The following is a 23,097-nucleotide window of genomic DNA, read 5'->3' on the forward strand; positions in this document are numbered from 1 at the left end:
CTTCAATTGATCAAGGTAGAATTGATGTGAAGAATCGTCTAGGTGACAGAGTGACACCGGCCAAGGAACGCTTAGGTGCAAGAATCGAGTTCAAAACACCTACAATGCCTAAGAAGAAGAATACTACTAAAGACAAGGGGAAAAGGAAAGCTACAGACAAGAAGGTTTGGGTGGAAAAGAAGCATGGGGTGCTAGCTGAAGGAGAAACAATCTATTCTAAAATTGAATGTAGGTCCTCTAAAGGATGCCTACTGGCTAAAGTAATGGATGAAGAGGAGGAAACTGAAAAGAATTGGAAAAGGGCAAAGAAGGAGAAGAAAGACTAGAACATTGCTTAGCTTTAGATTTATTAGATTTGCTAATTTTTATTTAAAGTTAATTTATTTCAGCCTTATTTGAATTCCATTAACAATGTAATTTTATTTCATTAATGAAATTTCAGCTTTCAATTAAATTGTTACTTTAAATTTATTTTATTAAAGCAATGAAAAAACCGAAAAAAATTAATTTTCCAGAAATTCTTCGAGTACGGAAGTCGAAAATTTTCCGAAAAAACACCAAAATTCGCCCAGATTTTATGATTGAATTGGCGTTAGTAACTGCAGATTGGCGCCAGCTATTGAGATCTGGCGCCAGGCGCCAACTCCATCGTCTGGCGCTAATGGCTTTTGGTTGGCGCCAGACTCTGTTCTGTGATGCCAATAATTTTCCGACTTTTGTTGATTCTGGAACGCGGAGATATCGAAAAATAAAGTGGCCGCACCCGTAATGGGTTGCCTACGTATCCTTTCCTAAGGAATCAGGCCGAACGTAGCTCTCTTGAGTGTCCTACTCAAGTAATTATAGGTAGTATTTTTTAAGTTGGTCAAGATTGGTCATGTTTGAGAATTCATTGCCATCCATGTCAGTTAATTTTGCTGCACCACCTGACAGGATTGTTTTGACAATGTAGGGGCCAGACCAATTAGGTCTAAACTTTCCCCTTGGATCTAAAACATTTTTTCTTAGCGCTTTTAATACCAAATCTCCTACTTTGATATTTCTTGTCTTGACCTTCTTATTAAAATGTCTAGCCATACGAGTTTGATAGCACTGAGTGTGATGTAGAGCTTCTAGTCGTTTTTTGTCGAGTATGATCAATTCTTCATATCGTGCCCTAGTCCATTCGACTTCATCGAGTTTACTCTCTAGCGCAATACGTAGAGATGGTATTTCTAGTTCGACAGGTTGTACGACATCCATTCCATATACCAAAGAAAATGGTGTATTTCCTGTTGACGTTCGGATTGACATGCGATAACCCCACAATGCAAAGTGAAGCTTTTCAGGCCAATCCTTGTAATTTTCTGTCATTTTCTCGATGATAGTCTTTAAATTCTTATTAGCTGCCTCGACTGCTCAGTTTGCTTGAGGTCTATAAGGGGACGAATGATGATGTTGGATACCATATTTGTGTAGCAAATCTTCACATTCGGCTTGAAAGTGAGTTCCATTGTCACTTATCATTTCATGTGGGACTCCATATCGACAAATGATATTCCTCTCGATAAAGAGCGCTACATGTTTTGCAGTGAGTTTAGCATATGATTGCGCTTCAACCCACTTTGTAAAGTAATCAATTGCTACTAGAATAAATTCGTGGCCTCCTGTCCCTGGAGGAGTGATCTTGCCAATTATGTCAATTCCCCATGTAGAGAATGGCCAAGGTGACGTGTAGGTGTAGAGCAGAGATGGAGGAACGTGCTGTAAATTGGCATAAATTTGACACTTAGGGCATCTTTTCACATATTGATGGCAGTCCCTATTCATGGTAGTCCAATAATACCCTTCTCGCATTATTTTCTGAACTAACATTTTGCCATTTATATGAGTTCCACAGATTCCTTCGTGGACCATTCTCATTATTCTTTGTGCATCCACCTTCCCTACACATAGGAGAGCTCGACCTTTAGGTACCCTTTTATGTAGCTCGTTGTCTATGAGTACATATTGAGAAGCCAAAAGTCTCAAGGCTCGTTTTGTTCTTTTGTCAGCATGAGGAGGGTATTCTCCATTGGTGACGTAGTTGAGAATGTCTGTGTACCATGGTTCTTCTTCTTGTTCTTCATCTTCATCTTGGACTGGATTTTCGTCTTTTATAGCTTGTATATATGCTGGTTTGTGCCTTTTTTCGATAGTTAGAGGCATTTGCTCGATATCCGTGGGAATCCTAACCATTGAGGCTAATCTTGCCAAGGCATCGGCAAATTGGTTTTCCTCTCTAGGTAGATATGTGTATTCTACCTTCTCTAACTGATCGGTAAGAGTTTCCAGATAGGTTTGATAAGGGGCTAGGCTTTCGCTCCTTACTTTCCACCTTTTAGATATTTGATTGATGATTAGAGAGGAATCTCCGAATATCCTTAACTTCTTTACTCCCAATGCCAGAGCTGTTTCAAGGCCTACCACGCATGCTTCATATTCAGCAGCATTGTTGGTAACGTCGAAATCAAGCTTTATTGAGATTGGGACATGTTCTTCCTTAGGTGATACTAGTAGCACTCCGACACCACATCCCTTTTGGTTTGAGGCTCCGTCGAAATACAAGGTCCAAGTATCATCTTCGGTGACCATCAAATCTTCATCTAGAAATTCATTGTCCTGTATTGGTGTCGAGTCTTCTATTGGAAAATCTGCCAGAAAGTCTGACACCACGGATCCTTTAATAGCTTTTTGTGGCATAAACTGCACATCGAACTGGGCTAAGTTGACTATCCATCTTGAAATACGTCCATTGAGCGTTGATTTCTCGAACAGGTATTTGAGTGGATCTAATCGAGATACCACGAAAACGGTATGCACCAACATGTAATGTCTCAACTTAGTTGTGTCCCACACCAAAGCGAGGCACAATTTCTCGAGTGGTGTATAGCGTGTTTCGTATTCGAGCATCTTCTTACTTAAGTAATAGATTGCATTCTCTTTGTTCTCTACCTCTTGTGCTAGCATGGCTCCCATTGTCTCCTTGGTAACCGTCAAGTATAACCTAAGAGGTATTCCGGGAAGTGCTGGCGCTAATACGGGAGGATTTGCGAGATAGGCTTTGATCCTGTCAAAGGCTTTTTGACACTCGTCATCCCATATTACTGGTACATTCTTCTTGAGCTTTTTGAAGATTGGTTCACATATCGTTGTTAGTTTTGATATGAACCTACTTATGTATTGCAACCGGCCAATGAATCCTCGAATCTGTTTCTCGGTCTTGGGCGGTGGCATTGACATGATTGCTTTAATCTTGGTTGGATCTATCTCTATTCCTCTAGAGCTTATGACGTACCCCAAGAGCTTGCCTGAGGTGACTCCAAAAGCACATTTTGATGGATTCAACCTCATATTGTATTTTCTTAACCTTCCGAAAAATTTCCTTAAGGCTACTTGATGGCCTGGACGGTCCTTTGATTTCACAATCATGTCGTCGACATATACTTCAACTTCTTGGTGCATCATGTCATGAAGCAAGGCAGTTGCTGCACGTTGGTAAGTAGCACCTGCGTTTTTCAACCCAAATGGCATTACCGTGTAACAGTAAGTGCCCCATGGTGTGATGAAAGTTGTCTTCTCCATGTCTTCTTCCGCCATGAGAATCTGATTGTACCCTGCGTATCCGTCCATGAATGAGAGAAGCGCGTGATTTGCTGTGTTGTCTACCAGAATATCGATGTGTGGCAAAGGGAAGTCGTCCTTTGGACTTGCCTTATTCAGATCTCGATAGTCGACACACATCCTTACCCTTCCGTCTTTCTTCGGAACTGGGACGACGTTGGCGACCCATTCGGGGTATTTGGATACCTTGATGAAACCTGCAGTTATTTGTTTTTGAACTTCTTCTTTTATTTTAAGTGCTACGTCGGGTTTCATTCGACGTAACTTTTGTTTTACAGGTTTCATTCCTGGGATTAATGGTATAGTGTGTTGAGCTATTTCTCTGTTAATGCCTGGCATATCTTCATATGACCAAGCAAATACATCGATAAATTCTTTAAGCAAATTAATCAAATCGGTTCTTTCTTGTTTATTCAATGTTAGTCCGATTTTAACTTCTCTTTTAAGAGTTGAATCATTTAAGATGTCAACTGTTTCAGTCTCTTCAATTACTGGTGTTTTCTTTTCAAGTGTTTCCATTGCTTTAATAAATTCTTTATCTTTTTCATCGTTAGCTAAGCAATGTTCGTCATCTTGGGTTAGGGAAGAACACGAGAAGTAAGAAGAATGAGCGATATTATTATACTCTGAGATCATTACATCAAAGAGTGATATGTCCTCAGGGACTGGATCACTAACTATCCTAGGAGAAGAAATAGGAAGGGGAGGCGTTATAGCTAAAGATTTAGAAGGTTCTAAAGGGAAAGACTCTGACTCAGACTCTGACTCTGACTCCGACGATTCTTCAAACATCGGCCCTTGCCCTGTCGTGATCAATATCTTCCTTCCACTCGGAGTAGTCACCTTGATAGTCTTGCGCCACCCTTGCAATAATCCTTCAGCTGGAGTAATTAGCTTTGAGGGGTCGAAGTTTTCGCTTTCTTCATCGGAGATAGCCAATGTGTGAGCTAGAGGTGCATTGTCAATACTCGGTTTCTTACTGGCAGGGGGCAACGACAGCTTGTTACTGTCAATTAGGTCTTGGATAGCTTCCTTAAGCTTCCAACAGCTTTCAGTAGAATGGCCCCTACCTTGATGATATTTGCAATGTGCATTGGGGTTCCAATTAGACGACCTCTTCTCGACTGGTGGATCTCCAAATGGTCCAATGGGAGTTATAAGACCTTTTGTATTTAGTCGATCAAACGCGGTGTCATAACTCATGCCAATAGGAGTGAAGTTTCTCCTAAACGGTTTCTTTTGTCCTTGATTATTCATGGCGAGGACTTCTCCTAGATTAAAGGTGCTAACATTATTTGAGTGGGCGGTTTTGGAAGAAGAAGGATTGTCGTTCTTCTTTCCTTTCCAGCCACTGTTGGAGTTATTGTTGGCAGCTTCAGATTTAGCCAAGTCATCTTCGATATTAATCCCAATATCATAAACAGCCTTAAAGGTATGAAGGTTATTTTGATATTTAAGATGCTTTGAATATTTTTCTTGGAGATTTTTAATGAACAATCTCACAGACTCTTTTTCGCTTGGTACCTCAATCATTTTAGCTGAGGTTTCTCTCCACTTGTTAAAGAAAGATGTGAAGCCTTCGTTCTCCTTCTGCTTGAGAATTTCAAGTTCTCTATGGTCAGTTTCGACTTGAACGTTGCACTTGTACCTATCGACGAAAGCGTTTGCTATGGATTCCCAGGTAGAGGTCTTTTCTTTTTCAAGAGAAAATAACCATTTTTGGCAAACGGTCTCGAGAGATAGCGAGAACAGAGAAGGGAAGACTTTCTTATCGATACCCTTGATACTCATTATTGTTTCAAATGCCCTAAGATGGAAGTAGGGGTTGTCGATTGCCCTAAACTTTGGGATGTCGTTGGCACTGAACTTCTGCAGAAGAAGATCTTTATCCACCGAGACCCCTTGGGATGTGAGTTCTTGAAACTTGTAGTCGCTGGACAACTTGCTTAGGCTTTCTTGCATGAGGTCCATTTGTTGTTGCTTTGCGGGATCTTCGATCTTAAGTGCGAGAAGCTTCAGTGTCTCAGTTACAGTAGCCAGTTGATTCTTGAGGTCATTGACTTCTTCTTGAGTTGCCATTATGACTCTTGCTTTTCTCTTGCGGGCTATAGGTTTGTCGAAAAGTTGGACTTGTACGAAGAGGTTATCTTTGATTAATCGTCCTTCCTTTCTTGACCACGCACTGTAAATTAAGCCAGTTTGCGCTTTAATTACTTGACTCGAATCAATTTGACTTTATGGTTTTTATTTAAAAAAAGGGTATGCAAAAAAGTATGCATATTTTTAGGGAGCAATAATGTACATGTGTTTAGGGAACTTAAGTATTATTATTTATTGGAGGATTAATATCCGACTTACCCCCCTAAAAAAAAATGACGAAAAATGACGCGCGCACACAAGACTCCCTTAATCATGGTCAAGACATGTGTATTGGTGTGTGTATTGAGTGTAAGTGACATGCTTGGACTCTTGTATAAGACCATGGAACTTAGTGCCTAAACTCGAATATTAATTCAATTAAGCATTATTGCCAGCAAAATTAACCGAATTAAACAGGAAACTGATTAATTAGACATTAGGTGATGACTCGACAAATAATCCGAACTGTCGGCCAAGCGACAGGACTGGCGTCACAATATGGTGGTTGGCGCCAGACTTTTTAGTAAATGTCTGGCGCTACACACCATACAGTGGCGCTACAGCTCAGATTTTGGCACCAATATTGGAGCCTCGGTCTGGGACTGTTTTCGATATTATTAGTCAACTGGGGTATGCCTAAAGTCGTACTAGGTCGATTCCGATTAAAAGAAGATAAAACCTTATTGACTCGAATTAAATAATTAATTAATTAATTAGGCAAAGTTCTTTAAGTCATGACTTATAATCTCAACACAAATCAACAAACGGTTAAGAGGAGCATAGGATATATATGCACATCCAATAATGCACAATTAGTCAAGTAGGCACAATATGATGCAATGAGTTCGCAACCTAACCATGGCTCTAGTTCTCTAAAGTTCGGCATATGGTTTAGTCAAATAGGGTCCATGGTTAATTGTCCAGATGCACCGCGTAGAAGCCTAACCGTGAAGGGTTAACGCGTGTGGATAGGACACCGCGAGTTTTTAGAAAAAACTCACTTCCATGGTTTGGTGAATTCAACCTCTCAGATGTACCCTTTGTTGCCAGGAGCGTTCAATCGGGTAGATAGAGCATGAATTCCCATAGGGTTATGTCCATATGTAAAACACATATGGGTTTCAGAAAAATGAGAAAAAATTCAATCAGGAAGTAGGATCGAGCAAACAATACGAAAAACCGGTCGAAATTAGAACGCATATTTTTGGCTCGGTATTGGGGGAAATTGGCGCCAGCAAACAGAGACTGGCGCCAACTTTTAACTGTAGCGTCTGGCGATAATATTGGCGTCTGGCGCTACGGCTAAATATTTGGCGCCAAGCTCTGGCCCCTGACGCTACTTCCCACATGCCTCAGCAGCTTTCTGTGCTCAATAAAATCACCCAGTTTCGCGCGGTGTTATTTCAGTCCTAGTTGTGAAAAACATTTCTCATATTTCCTACGTGTAAAATCCTTATGTTTTTGAATCATTACGGATGGTCTTTCCAATGAGAACCTTTTTATGCATATGCCACATTGTTAATCAGAATTACGCACATGAAATACTTAGAACTTTTCGAGTCTCATCCACTCATTCTAAATCATTGCCGAAACAAATTCAGGAATTAAAATAGAAATCCTCCCCAGTGGAGTCGCCAAAAACTGTAGGGAATAGTTTCAAGCCTTAAAAATCCCACTAGCTTGAACCCCACTGTGATCATACACTAAAGTACGGTGGCGTCCAAAAGGGAAGAAGATAGAGCAAAAGAGTCGCCAACAAGTTTTTAAGGAACTTGTAAACCATCACGAGGTGAAGGTTACACCCCTTAACGATCCAAGAGATCGTCAACTCCATAAGGTCATGAACCAAATAAGGGTTCGGGGATGATGGTACAAATCCAACCTAAAAGAGATTGAACCTGCCCTAATAGTAGGCCTCTACTTTATTCTGCTCGTATTCATGTGCGCTTTCTGACTAACATGCAATCAATAGGATTAACCCTAAACCTGTTTAATCTATGTTGGTTGAACATTAATGCACAAACAAACTATTATTGGCGATCACTTGAAATTATAATCACAATTAACCTAACAAGATTATTAATTATCTTATTAAGCGTGGTTGCAAGTACAAATTCCCTTTAAACATGCAATAAAAGGTGATCAAGCAATAAATAATATAAAATAATATGTGTCAAGCAACATAATAAATAATCAACATCACTAATAATAATAATATCAATCATACTATTATAATAATCATGTTAAAGCATAGCATGATCCTAGGCATGATACTAACAAGATTAATAACAAACCCTAGCATGTCACTAAACAATAAAAATCAAAGCTTTAACCCTAACATGATACTAACATGAATTAATATTAGGAAGAACATAGGAAGCATCGCACTTTAAATCATACTTAATATTAAAAATACCCTAGACATGAGACTAGGAATTTAAAATAACAATCTAAGCATGATATCTACATCATAATATCAATAAATCAATTAAAGTACTTACTTGGATGCCTCGTACCTCTTTCTAATAACAAAATACACACGTTAGTAACTTCAAGGAAAATAATAAACAAAACAATTAAATTAAATAATTGAAATAGAGATTTGGGACCAAACCCTCAGAAATTAAACCTTTCACGTCTAGGGCGAAGGCAACTTCGAATATGGCTAGGCGTTTCAAGATCTTGTGAATGCGGAATTTCGTATTAAAGAGCAAGGTTAGTTTAGAAAGAATGAATGTTGATGAAAGTTGATGAATGAAGAGATGAATGAAAAGGATTATTGAAAGAGATGAATGCTAATTGATGAATAATTTGTGAATGAAGAGAGTTGATGAAAACTTAAGAATAAAGAGAATTGGTGAACGATAGATGTAGATGATGAATGAAAACGGAGTTTTTAATACGATATTTATAGAGAAAATCATCCAAAGAAGATAATTTATCAAAACAGAGTCTGAAGACCACAAAACCACCTTGGCGTCAGCCCTGGCTCATTGGCGCCAGGACCAGTGGCTAGCGCCAGGCGCCAATGCTGGTGTCTGGCGCCAATCCTGGTTCCAGGCGCCAAGGCCTGGGGTTGGACGCCAAATTGGAATTCAACGCGTTTCGAAAATCTGATAAATTTCTCGTACGGGAAGATAAAATAATATAATTTCAATCGAAAATGTTATTTGATCCAATTAAAACTCTAAAGAGTCCTAATTAAATTAGGAATGAAAAGAACCTTCTGGAATGTTCTAAAAGACTAAAACCATTCCTAATTGCATTAGGAATGATAAATCATATTAGGCCCTCCCCTAGATCATTGGGCCGTACTTAAAGCTCAAACCGGGCCCAGTTTAGTACATTGGCCATAACTTCCTCAATATACTCATGTTATTCATCTTTGAAAGTGGTAGTTGGACACATGTTAATTATATTTAAGCAAGTAGATTACGTTAGTTATAATTTACAAATTGTCAAAGATTGACAGACTCATCAATGTTAATATGAGATTGAAGTTAGTTATAATTTAGTCTTGCTTTTCTGAAGTTCTGTTGATTGGGCAAGTAAGGTGTCCGTTACAAACAAATACTTATTTCGTAACGGGCACCTTTTTGCCCCTTAGGCAATTTTGAAGCCTTTTTGGCTCTATACGCTCTCAAAAGTGAGTAAATGGTCACTTTTCATTGATTTCAATTCAAAGAAACCAAAATATAAGTTAATTAAGGATGTTATGTGTTATACAGTGTTAATTTGAACCAATACATGAAAGATGGGAAAGATAGAAGTCCCTTAGGCAATTTTAAAGCCTTTTTGGTTCTATACGCTCTCAAAAGTGAGTAAATGGTCACTTTTCATTGATTTCAATTTATAGAAACAAAAATATAAGTTACTTAAGGATGTTGTGTGTTTAATGTGTTAATTTGAACTAATACATGAAAGATGGGAAAGATAGAAGTCCCTTATGCAATTTTAGAGCCTCTTTTGGCTCTGTACGCTCCCAAAAGTGAGTATATGGTCTTTTTTCATTGATTTCAATTTATAAAAACCAAAATATAACTTAATTAAGGATGTTATGTGTTTTATTGTGTTAATTTGAACCAATACATGAAAGATGGGAAAGATAGAATCCCTTAGGCAATTTTGAAGCCTTTTTGGCTCTATACGCTCCCAAAAGTGAGTATATGGTCACTTTTCATTGATTTCAATTCGTAGAAACCAAAATTTTAAGTTAATTAAAGATTTTATGTGTTTTATTGTGTTAAATTGAACCAATACATGAAAGGTGGGAAAGATAGAAGTCCCTTAGGCAATTTTGAAGCCTTTTTTGCCCTATACGCTCCCAAAAGTGAGTAAATGGTCACTTTTCGTTGATTTCAATTCATAGAAATCAAAATATAAGTTAATTAAGGATTTTATGTGTTTTATTGTGTTAATTTGGACCAATACATGAAAGATGGGAAAGATAGAAGTCCGTTAGGCAATTTTGAAGCCTTTTTTGCCCTATACGCTCCCAAAAGTGAGTAAATGGTCACTTTTCGTTGATTTCAATTTATAAAAACCAAAATATAAGTTAATTAAGGATGTTATGTGTTTTATTGTGTTAATTTGAACCAATACATGAAAGATGGGAAAGATAGAATCCCTTAGGCAATTTTGAAGCTTTTTTGGCTCTATACGCTCCCAAAAGTGAGTATATGGTCACTTTTCATTGATTTCAATGCATAAAAACCAAAATATAAGTTAATTAAGGATGTGATGTGTTTTATTGTGTTAATTTGAACCAATACATGAAACATGGGAAAGATAGAAGTCTCTTAAGCAATTTTGAAGCCTTTTTGGCTCTATACGCTCCCAAAAGTGAGTAAATGGTCATTTTTCATTGATTTCAATTCAAAGAAACCAAAATATAAGTTAATTAAGGAGGTTATGTGTTATACTGTGTTAATTTGAACCAATACATGAAATATGGGAAAGATAGAAGTCCCTTAGGCAATTTTGAAGCCTTTTTGGCTCTATAGGCTCTTAAAAGTGAGTAAATGGTCACTTTTCATTGATTTCAATTCATAGAAACAAAAATATAAGTTACTTAAGGATGTTGTGTGTTTAATGTGTTAATTTGAACCAATACATGAAAGATGGGAAAGATAGAAGTCCCTTATGCAATTTTAAAGCATTTTTTGGCTCTATACGCTCCCAAAAGTGAGTAAATGGTCACTTTTCATTGATTTCAATTCATATAAACCAAAATATAAGTTAATTAAGGATGTGATGTGTTTTATTGTGTTAATTTGAACCAATACATGAAAGATGGGAAAAATAGAATCCCTTAGGCAATTTTGAAGCCTTTTTGGCTCTATACGCTCTCAAAAGTGAGTACATGGTCACTTTTCATTGATTTCAATTCGTAGAAACCAAAATTTTAAGTTAATTAAAGATTTTATGTGTTTTATTGCGTTAAATTGAACCAATACATGAAAGATGGGAAAGATAGAAGTCCCTTAGGCAATTTTGAAGCCTTTTTTGCCCTATACGCTCCCAAAAGTGAGTAAATGGTCACTTTTCGATGATTTCAATTCATAGAAATCAAAATATAAGTTAATTAAGGATGTCATGTGTTTTATTGTGTTAATTTGGACCAATACATGAAAGATGGGAAAGATAGAAGCCTCTTAGGCAATTTTGAAGCCTTTTTGGCTCTTTACGCTCCCAAAAGTGAGTAAATGTTCACGTTTCATTGATTTCAATTCATAGAAAGCAAAATATAAGTTAATTAAGGATGTTATATGTTTTATTGTGTTAATTTGGACCAATACATGAAAGATTTGAAAGATAGAAGTCCCTTAGGTAATTTTGAATGTTATGTGTTTTATTCCTATATTTTGAGTTTTATTTCTATAATTTGGACCATCACATTTATTTTAATGATTGTTTTCATTATGGATTGTTTTTATTTTGTAACCTCATTCATATGTTTTTTTATTCAATAGGATTTTTGTCCAAGGACAGCCCCGTATGATGTTGACGAGTTGAATGTGGTTCGAGAACAGTGGGCTCAATACTTTAGAAGTAAATATTTATTGAATGCATATATATATATATATATATATATATATATGCTGCCGAAATTTAATCAAAAAAATTTAATTTAATGATTATTTGTAACGGGCAGGAGAGTTGTCAGTTACAAATAACCACTTATTCGTAACGGGCATTTTTGTTGCCCGTTACAAATAAGTATTTAATTATATACTATAAAACTTTACAAATAAGTATTTATTCGTAACGGACATTTCAAATGTCAGTTACGAATAATCATTTATTCGTAACGGGCATTTGAGGTGCCCGTTACAAATAAGGACTTATTTTAATACAAAAAAGGCCTTATTCGTAACGGGCACTTGAAATGTCCGTTACGAATAATGGGTTATTCGTAACGGACATTTCAAATGTCCATTACGAATAACAATGACCATCCGTAACGGCCGCATACGTAACAGACGGTGCCCGTTGCGGATGGGCCCTTTTTGCCCGTTACGGATGACCTTTTTTCCACTAGTGGGCGCTACAGTTAAAATCTGGCGCCAATACTCTGGCCCCTGGCGCTAATTCCTACATGCCTCAGCAGCTTTCTGTGCTCGATAAAATTTTCCAGTTTCGCGCGGTGTTATTTTGGTCCTAGTTGTGAAAGATATTTCTCAAATTTTCTACGTGTAAAATCCTACGTTTGTAACTCATTACGGATGGTCTTTCCAATGAGATCTTTTTTTTTATGCATATGACAATAATGTTAATCAAAATTACGCACATGAAATACTTAGAACATTTCGAGTCTCATCCACTCATTCTAAATCATTGCCGAAACAAATTCAGGAATTAAAATAGAAATCCTCCCCAGCGGAGTCGCCAAAAAACTGTGGGGAATAATTTCAAGCGTTAACCCCTAGCTTGAACCCCACTGTGATCATACACTAAAGTATGGTGGCGTCCAAAAGGGAAGAAGATAGAGCAAAAGAGTCGCCAACAAGTTTTAGGAACTTGTAAACCGTTCACAGGGTGAAGATTACACCCCTTAACGATCCAAGAGATCGTCAACTCCATAAGGTCTTGAACCAAATAGGGTTCAGGGATGAAGGTACAAATCCAACCTAAAAGAGATTGAACCTGCCCTAATAATAGGCCTCTACTTTATTCTGATCGTATTCACGTGCGCTTTCTGACTAATATACAATCAATAGGTTTAATCCTAAAGTTGTTTATCTATGTTGGTTGAATATTAATGCACAAATAAACTATTATTGGCGATCAATTGAAATTATAATCATATCAACCCTAACAAGATTATTAATTATCTTATAAATTGTGATTACAAGTACAAATTCCCTTTAAACATGCATAAAAAGGTGTGATCAATCAATAACAATAAATATAAAGCAACATAATAGTAAATATAATAATATAATCATAACAATCATAATAAAAAATAATCATCATCACAATAATTATAACAATTATAATCATGAAGTATAATCATAATAATAATCATCATAATAACAATCATATTAATAATAATAATAATAATCATGTTAAAGCATAGCAAGATCCTAGGCATGATACTAACAAGATTAATAACAAACCCTAGCATGTCACTAAGCAATAAAAATCAAATCTTTAACCCTAACATGATACTAACAAATCATAAATATTAGGAAGAACATAGGAAGCATCATACTTTTAATCATATTTGATATTAAAGTTACCCTAGACATGATACTAGGAATCATAATAACAACCTAAGCATGATATCTACATCATAACATCAATGAAAACCATTAAAGCACTTACTTTGATGCCTCGTACCTCTTCCTAATAACAAAATACACACGTTAGTAACTTCAAGGAAAATAATAAACAAAACAATTAAATTAAATAATGGAAATAGAGATTTGGGACCAAACCCTGAGAAATTAAACCTTTCACGTCTAGGGCGAAGGCAACTTCGAATATGGATAGGTGTTTCTAGATCTAATGAATGCGGAATTTTGTATGTAAAAAGCTAGTTTAGAAAAACAGAGAGATGGTGAATGATTATAGAATGAGAGAGAGTTGATGAATGTGAATGAAAACTGATTGTAGGTGAATGAGAACGGAGTTTTTACGACGTTATTTATAAAGAAAATCAGCCAAAAAGATAAAATAAACAAAACAGAGTCTGGCGCACGTGAAACAATGTTGGCGCCAACGCTGGCTATTGGCGCCAGATGCTTACCCTGGCGCCAGGCGCCAAGGCTAGCGCCAGGCGCTACAGCTAGCGTTTGGCGCTGACCTGGAAATTCACGCGTTTTCCAAAAATCAGATAAAAATTGCCGTACATGAGGATAAAATCGTATTTTTCCTCAAAAATGCTCTTTGATTTTAATTAAAACTCTGAAAAGTCAACAAAAGTCAATTTATCAATGCTAATTAAATTAGGAATGAAAAGAACCTTCTAGAAGCATCTAGAAGACTAAAACCATTCCTAATTGCATTAGGAATAATAAATCTATATTAGGCCCTCCCCTAGATCATTGGGCCGCATATAAGGCTCAAAACGGGCTCAGTTTAGTAAATTGGCCATAACTTCCTCAATATTCATCGGAATTGGACTTATAATATATCATTGGAAAGCTCTTGTCAAGCCCCATCTAACTACACTACTATTGGACCCATATCATGGACCAACCAAACTGGATTGGCTGTTTTCTTAAAATGAGTTTTCAAAAATAGAGAGAAGAGAAAAGAAAATAAAACTATCCGCAACACTAAACTTTCCACACTTTCACTTCATTCGATTATGATTCGACGCGAAAGGTGCTCATCACTGGGTTTTGGTTTTGGGGAGACACAAATGGGTGTCTACAGAAGCCCCCACTTTGACTGAGTTTGGAGAAACGCAAGTTTCAAAAACGAAAGTCAAAGTATCGATAGGGACGGAGAATGATTCAGAACGTTCTGCGATCCTAAATCACTCTTGTAACGCCGATACCTGCAAAACTAGCGTTAGTTAAACTGATAAAAGAGTCAAGAAACGCGTATCTTTCACAGTCGAGCACACGTCTCTGAAAGTAACCGATTTGCTGCTGTATTCTGTTATTTTTATGACCTCCTGCAAGCTAGAGAATGTCATCCTGCTTGAAAACTGCTACGCTTGTAACTGCTTCCAATATAGAAGACTGCTTCGCTTGAAACGATCCTCTCCCATTATGATAATATTCCACGTCCAAGGGAATACTATCGAAGATTGTTTTGCTTGAAACAATCCTCATCCGCTATGATAATATTCCACGTCCAAGGGAATACCATCGAAGATTGTTTCGCTTGAAACAATCCTCTTCCGCATTGATAATATTCCACGTCCAAGGGAATACTATCGAAGACAACTTCGCTTGAAATCACCTTCAGTTGTTTGTGACAAATTTCCACAAGCCAGGGAATGCTGCCGAAGATATCCTCGCTTGAAGCTATCCTCATTTTTTGCGATAATTTTCCAAAGGAAATTACCGAAGATCTCCGCTTGTCGATCTTTAAATGCTCGCTCAAACATTGCTTTCGCTATGCCTGTACGTCGGCGCTTTTGTTGCTTTTGAACCTGTACGTCGGTGCTTTTTGCGAATGAACCACTATGTCGGTGCCTTTTGTTAATGAGCCAATGCTTAGGCACTTTAAGCTAAGTGAGACGATCTTTCATCAGGTCGATCACTTTATGCGATCAAGCCGATTACTAAAATCGTGTCAAATTACTTAGAGGGGACAACTGGCGTACCAAGGAACCCAAAATATGTTGCAAAAAGGTAGAACAACCCCACTGGGTGACTGAGTGTTCTGGCGCCGCTGAAAAACCATCAGCGCCTCACAATTGGTCTTAGCGCCAGGCTCTAGGATTGGCGCCAGGCGCCAAGCTTGATTTTTGACGCCAAAGCCTAGCGCTTAGCGCCAGCACGGGGTTTTCCTTAAATACCCCTTTCTTCTTCATTTTGTTGTTTGCTCGTCGCGTAAGTTGCTCGAAAATTTCCTGAAATTCGCTTGCTCCGTTCTTGCTCATTTCTCAACCAAATTCACTCAAATTTGTTGCAAATCAAAGCTCTTTTCATCCATTTTCCCGATCTATGTAAGTTTTCTTCAAACTCACACCGGTTTTTATGAATTTTAGCCATGTTTATTCACGAATTTCTTGAAAATTTGAAATTTATAATGCTTAATTCACTTTGTTTATCAAATTTTATGCCATTAAATTGCTTGATTATGTTTATATATTGTCTTGGGAGTAATTTGAGACTTGTTTGACTCAATTTGGTGAAGAAATGAGCAATTTGCCATTGTTGGACCTCTTAAGGTCGTGAATGCAATGTGACTTATTCTTGATGTTTTTGCTAGCAATTCTTGAACAATTTGTCACAATAATTACTATAGTGTTGCAAGAAATTGTTTGATTGCTTGAAAAATGCCGTATATGCTCAATTTGAATTTGTGCTCTGTTTTAGTACTACGTACTCTTTTTTTTTTTTTTTTTTTTTTTGCGAACATAGTATCATGCGGCTAGGCGAACCTTAGATACTATAGAACCTTAATTTATGATAATTCTGCACAATGTAGCATGGCTAGACAGCGAGGCTCTGGTTCACGGTCACGAGACACTCGACGGGAGCATGAGCCCGTAGAGGACGACGCCGCGCCGTCCACTTCGCTTGGTCGACTCCTCAAGTGGGATGAGCAGACCCTGTTCTTTGCCCATGTGATATGTTTAGTTTATATAGTGTTTTATCCCCGTCCCGTGGTCATTATTAGTAGTGTTTTTGGCTCTTTCGGGCCACTTTTATTACTAATTTGTGTGTTCTAGTGTTTTCGTAGTTTTAGTTGTATTTTACAGGAAATTGCACTCTTGGAGCATTTTCCCGGGCCTTATTGGATCGACTACGGAAGCTAGAAGGACACGACCACTTTTGGAGCCCAAGATCGGTGAGAGCCGGTGATTAAGGGCTCGGTAATTTGGATCACGAGGCATTTGGACCATGTATTCGAGACCCGAGAGGAAATATGGATTGGGCCGAGAAATCTAGCCCAATCGAAGTCCAAGCCTCGAAGATGAAGACCGGGCCCGATCGGTCAAGCATACGCCCGATCGGGCGGCTGCATGCATTAGTGCCCTCAAGGAAGAGGCGCGCCCGATCGGGTGAGCTAGGCTCGATCGGGCGCGGCACATCAGTAGGAGCATAGCAAAAAAGGCGCGCCCGATCGGGCGGCCTCTAGCCCGATCGGGCGCGTGTTTCTGGAAAGGGTCTTTTGACGAGCAATTAGTTTCTAATTAGGAGTTGTTTTTAGTTTTGTTTAAGTACGTTTTTAGGACGATTAATTCACTTATCTTCTTTCTTAGACTTTCTCTCTCTACTTAGTTTTCTCTCTCTTAATCTCTCTCTAAACCTTTGTTCTTAATTCTTTCACTAATTCCAGATTTATTTTTGGTAACGATTTCTCTTCCCTTAATCTTAGTTATTTATTCTATTCCTTTCATCATGATTTATTTTATTACTTTGATTAGTTTAGTTTTTAATATGTGTGAGTAGTTTAATTTCTAGAGTTTATGGGGATCTAATAAATAATATGAAGGGGTAAATTATTGTTGTTGATTATCAATGCTAGATTAATTTCCTGTTGATTGATTTAATGCTCTGTGACTAGATTAGGCCTATTTTTTATGCATGAGTTTGACAATATTGATTCAAGAATCGAGAGATGAGAATTAATGTTTAGGTCTAGTTTCAATAGGCAAGTTAATTTATAAATGGTTAAGTCAAGATTCGAGAGATGAGATTTAATACCGATGAATTAATTGTGTGATTGTAATACGTAGCGAGAGCCCTTTACAATCTGGTTAATTGATGCATTAATGATTGACTATTATTGATTATTGGTATTGCGTGATAATTTCTTATTGGATTGTTTTAATGTTTTACAATTGCGGCTTGTAAAAGTATAGCAATATTAAATTGATGAATCGAGCAGATGTTAATTTGATATTAAAGGCTATTTTCAATAAGAACTTAGATCTAGTAAATTGTGAGAGCCTGTTAGATCTATGTTGATTAATAAATTGCAAGAGCCTGTTAATCATGTTATTTATGCAATGTCAATGATTGATTACTATGTTTTACCCTGGAGTATTATTTATTGGTGAACCTATGCCCTAGATCCTTTCATATATTATTTTCTTCCTATTCTAAACCTTAGTAGTTTAGTTTCATACTTAATTATAAATATTGGTTACTTAAATAATTTAGATTATAATAATTAATTAGGAGTAAAAAGACTTGTTTCCCTGTGGAGATCGACCCTACTTCCCTATCTACCTTAGTTAGTGATTTAGGTATTACTTTTGATTAGGGGATACGACTTTACCCTGTCAAAATTTGGCGCCATTGCCGGGGAAACGATTTTATTTTTATTTCTGATTGTTTTTGTAGTCTAGATTATTTCTCTTTTGTCTCAGAGAGCGTTAGTTCTCTGAGACAAATCTCATATTTTCTTCTAGTTTTTGTTTATGCCTAGGTGTTCCAGATCAGGTTACATCCCATTCAATCCTGAGATCGAACGTTCCTTCCATAGACAGAAAAATTTCTACAAGCAAATCCTGGCGGATTCTGGTGATAATAACAATAATCACCGCGATCCTCCAACTGATTCTAACAATTCAGAGACATCATCAGACACAGAATCAGAGATGGCGGCTCCAAAGAAGCTTAGTGATTATTCACAACCAAAGCTTACGGATTTTCCACATCTCACCCCTACTCCGGCTCTTGATGGGGTTCAATTTGAAATTAAGCCTCAATTTATAACGATGATAGAGAGGAAGCAATTCAGTGGAGCAAAGGGTGAAGACCCGAATCTTCACATTGCCGACTATTGTCAATATTGCAACACCATCAGGCAAGTCGGGGTCACTCAAGACCAAATCAGGGAGATTCTCTTTCCCTTCTCTTTAACTGGAAAACCTAAATTGTGGTTTAATGGCTTAAATAGAACTACACTTGGTATAACTGACTGGGAAACTCTTGTTTTGAATTTCTATAACAAGTATTATCTTGCAGAGAGAACAGCAGTACTACGGAGTGCGATTCAGAACTTTGCCCAAGAAGCCGATAAGTCTTTATATGAGGCTTGGGAGAGGTTCAAGGACCTACAAAGAGAATGCCCTCACCATAATTTAGCGCAATGGCAGTTAATCCAAGCCTTTTATAACGGCATTGGAAATTCTTCTAGAATAATTTTAGACTCTGCAGCTAGTGGGAGATTCATGAATCTTAATGTTGATGATGCAGGTCAGGTTATTGAAGACATGGCGATACATAATTCCCAATATGGGAATCCAAGAGGATTTGCTAATAAGGAGAAACATAGTGTCGACTCTGTATCCTTTTTGCAAGCTCAACTGACCTCTATTTGCCAAAAATTAGATAATCTGAGCACTGCTAATGTAGCCAATGTTTCTGCGATTAATAATAATTCTAATGAGGCTTTCTGTGAAAATTGTGGTATTGTAGGTCATTGGGAGCAGGATTGCAGGAGTTCCGTGGAGCAAGTTAATGTCTTCCAAGCTTATAGGCAGAATAACCCATACTCCAACACTTACAATCCTGGGTATCGAAATCATCCATACCTTTCCTACCGGAGCACTAATGTTCAAAATCCACCACCACAAGAACCACAGGTGCCACAGCAACAGTAGCAGAAATACTATCATCCCAATGCTAGCCAGAAGAATCAACCACAACAACCCCCCTCATCTTCCGACCCTTCTTTGGGGGAAATTAGAGCAATGTTGGTCAATATGAAAAGCACATGGAGAGCAGGGATGCGACAATTGATCAAATTCTAGCGCATAATAAAATTGTAGATAATCAAATTGCGCAACTCTCCGCTACTCTACAAGCACGCCAACAGGGAGCCCTGCCGGCACAGCCAACTAGGCCTACGGATCAAGCATTTGCAATTACTCTAAGGAGTGGTTCAAACTATGAAGGGCCCTCTATTCCCAGAGTTGATGAACCTATTTTATTAAATACTGCTAATCTTGATTCCATTAAACCAAACAATGTAGTTGATAGCCCTGCAGGGCTAAAGGATAATACTAACATATCTAATTCTACATTGCAGGGTAAAACCCCTGAGAAGGTGGCTACTCCAGACAAGAATAAGAATGCTCAAAAGCCAATTATCAAACTTCCTTTCCCCAATCGTCAATTGAAGACAAACTTGGATAAGCAGTTTGGTAAGTTCCTGGAGGTGGTTAAAGATTTGAAGGTAACAGTTCCCTTTACTGAATTGATCACACAAATCCCCTCGTATGCAAAATTCATGAAAGAAATATTGACGAGAAAAAGGTCTATTAGTGAGGTAGAGACAGTAGCTTTCACTGCAGAGTGTAGTGCCGTACTTCAAAATAAGTCTCCACCGAAATTAAAAGATCCGGGTAGTTTTTCTATCCCTTGTCATATTGGCAATCTCTTGATTAATAATGCATTATGTGATTTGGGTGCTAGTGTTAGCGTCATGTCATTATCTGTGTGTTCTAAGTTGAATATGGGTAAGTTAAAAGCTACCAATATAACTCTACAAATGGCCGACCGTTCTTTCAAATACCCCCTAGGTGTTTTAGAGGATGCCCCGTTAGAGTAGGTAAATTTTATATACCTGTGGATTTTGTTGTTCTTGATATGGCTGAGGATATGCAAACCCCAATTATTTTGGGTAGACCATTCCTTAACACTGTAGGAGCAGTCATAGATGTAAGAAGTGGTAAGTTAACACTATCAGTAGGGGACGATAAAGTGGTCTTTAATCTGAATAATGCTCCTAAATGCTCCATGACTGAGGAAAAATGTTTCAGTGTTAATGTGGTTATAAATTATTCTAACAAGCCTCAAGCTCTTGAAAAAGATCCCTTGGAGGCGGTATCTTGTGTTGCATCTTTTTCAGATGAGATAGACAAATGGCAGAAGGAAGTCGATGCAATAGAAAGAGCACTCTACAATGTTGGTCTTGGTTTCGAGGATGACCAAGTGGAACCGATCGAGCAAGTTGTGCGAATCGAGCCTACGGTAAGTGTTCCGCCAGATCGAGTTGCAAATGTTGAACGCAATGACAATTTGAAGCAACATTCGATCAAAGAAGGGTTTTTAGTGCGTAGCATTGAAGATCCCCCAGTCCAAGTCAAGGAGGATCCACCAGATAAGGCGACTTGGCGTCCCACAGGTTATGTCAGGAAGCCGCATCGCAGCCTAAACATCGCTAGACCGGGTAAGAAACCACCTGATCAAGCGTTAGGCCAAGGGTCCTAGGAATTGTACTTGGTAAGAAGGTCGTGCGGGACTTAGATAAACCAGCGCTTTGCGGGAGGCAACCCGTATTTCATGCTTTCTAGATTAGTTTTCCTTTTCTCTTATTTTTATTTTTATTTTAGAGAGGTGAGAAGAGTGATATTTTATCATTTTTAAGTGTTGTTGTACAGGTATGAATTTGACAGGTAAAAAGACTTAGAAAAATTTGAAGAAGAAAAGAAATCGGAGAAACTCCAGGGCTTGGTACGGGCCCGATCGGGCGCGCAAGTGAGGCAAAAATCGGAAAAAAATTTGCCCGATCGGGCGCGCAAGCAGAGCTGATTTCGTGGCTAATTTCGCCCGATCGAGCGAAGCTTGCCCGATCGGGCGCATTTTTGTGGAAAATCGAGTGAAGGAAAAGAAATGTCGGGCAAAGCTCGCCCGATCGGGCGACAAAATTGGCGAAAATTTACTTCGTGTTCGCGCCCGATCGGGCGGAGCTCACCCGATCGGGCGCGCAACAGAGATTCTGATATTCTGATAGTTCGCCCGATCGGGCAAGCCTTGCCCGATCGGGCGCGCATTATGGCCGTTCCCCCCTTTATTTTCTTTCCTCTTCTTTCTTTCCTCACTTTCTCCTTATTTCATCTTCTTCATCTTACTTTCTCTCTCTAAAACCTCCATTTTCAAACCTTCAACTCACACTTCAATCCAAGATCTCCTCCAATTCTTCCATCCAAACTTAAAAATTCTTACATTTTCCAACTCCTCTCATCTTCCTCTACAATCTACACTAAATTTTCAACACTTTCTCTCAATTTCTTCCCAAACCCTAAGAGAGAGTCCCAAACCCTAAGAGAGAGAAAGCTTCAATTCCTACTACTTTCACATAAAATGGCTTTCAAGAGGTCTAGAACTGTAAGGGGTGAAGGATCGAGGCAACAAGCACCCAGCATTGACCCGGAGTTTCAAATTTCGGGGTGGGAGAGGGTGGTCATCACCACCCAAGAGCAAAGGCAAAGGATGCTCAACCTCATCTCACGGCAGGTAATTCCTACCCGTTTTATTCATCATCCTACGCTTTCTAGACTAGGAATTGATAAACATGTTGAAAAATTGTTCAAAGGAATTGGCATGAGTGGTTTGTTCACATTACACTATGATACTTATGATTATTTGACTTTAGAATTCATTTCTAGTTTTATTGTCATAAAATCAAATGCTTTAATCTCTCATGTTCAATTTCGATTGTTTAATAATGATATTATATTGTCTTTGAAAGATTTTGGAAAATTGTTTGATTTGAAAGCCGATAGACCAATTGAACCACCCCAAGACAACATTACTTTTGTCTACCATGCTCTAACGGGGAATCCTAACTTGAACCTCCAACATGCCAAGGGCACTTGGATTCAACATCCCGTGCCAAAACTTTGGCAACGGTTTGTTGGCCTTACCATCTTTGGGAGGCATGAACCGGCAAATGTGAGGAGGGATGAACTAGAACTATTAGGGTCGTACATGATTCCTAAGAGTGACAAGCTTAACATATGTCATAGGATGGCCCAACACTTCCAGAGGGTGGCCAATGCGGCCGAATCGGGTAGGTCTAGGGTCCCAATTTACTTTGGTGGGTTAGTAACCCACATAGCGGTCAAATACCTTAGTTGGACCCCTAGCGGTGATGGTAAGGTAGCCGGACCAACCTTAATGGACGCACCCTACTTAGGAGGCCTTAATTAGATAAGTGTGATAGGGGGTGAGACTTGGTGGGTGATTCATAGGGAGTCGAGTAGAAGAGACAACGCTTTCACCTTGCCAAACCCGGCCTTGACCAAATTTGAGAAGGGTCTTCCCTCTTATACCTTTGAATTAGGAGACCAAGGGGAGGCCCAAGCACACCACCAAGCACCTCCCTCACCACCACAACATTTCCACCAACCATCACCCCAACACTACACATATAACATTCCCACTTCCT

General features: G+C 38.3%; 1 non-coding gene across 1 annotated transcript; it reads right to left on the minus strand.

Annotated features, from left to right (window-relative positions):
- Nucleotides 1–18,898: 18,898 nt before the first annotated feature.
- Nucleotides 18,899–19,005, minus strand: LOC145633525 (small nucleolar RNA R71). The gene has a single exon (XR_014112845.1). It is a non-coding gene; the product is annotated as a small nucleolar RNA R71 (small nucleolar RNA).
- Between the last annotated feature and the right edge of the window lie 4,092 nt (nt 19,006–23,097).

The sequence above is a fragment of the Chenopodium album genome, chromosome 5 (genome assembly GCF_948465745.1).
Source record: "Chenopodium album chromosome 5, dcCheAlbu1.1, whole genome shotgun sequence".
Taxonomy (NCBI): Eukaryota; Viridiplantae; Streptophyta; class Magnoliopsida; order Caryophyllales; family Amaranthaceae; genus Chenopodium; species Chenopodium album.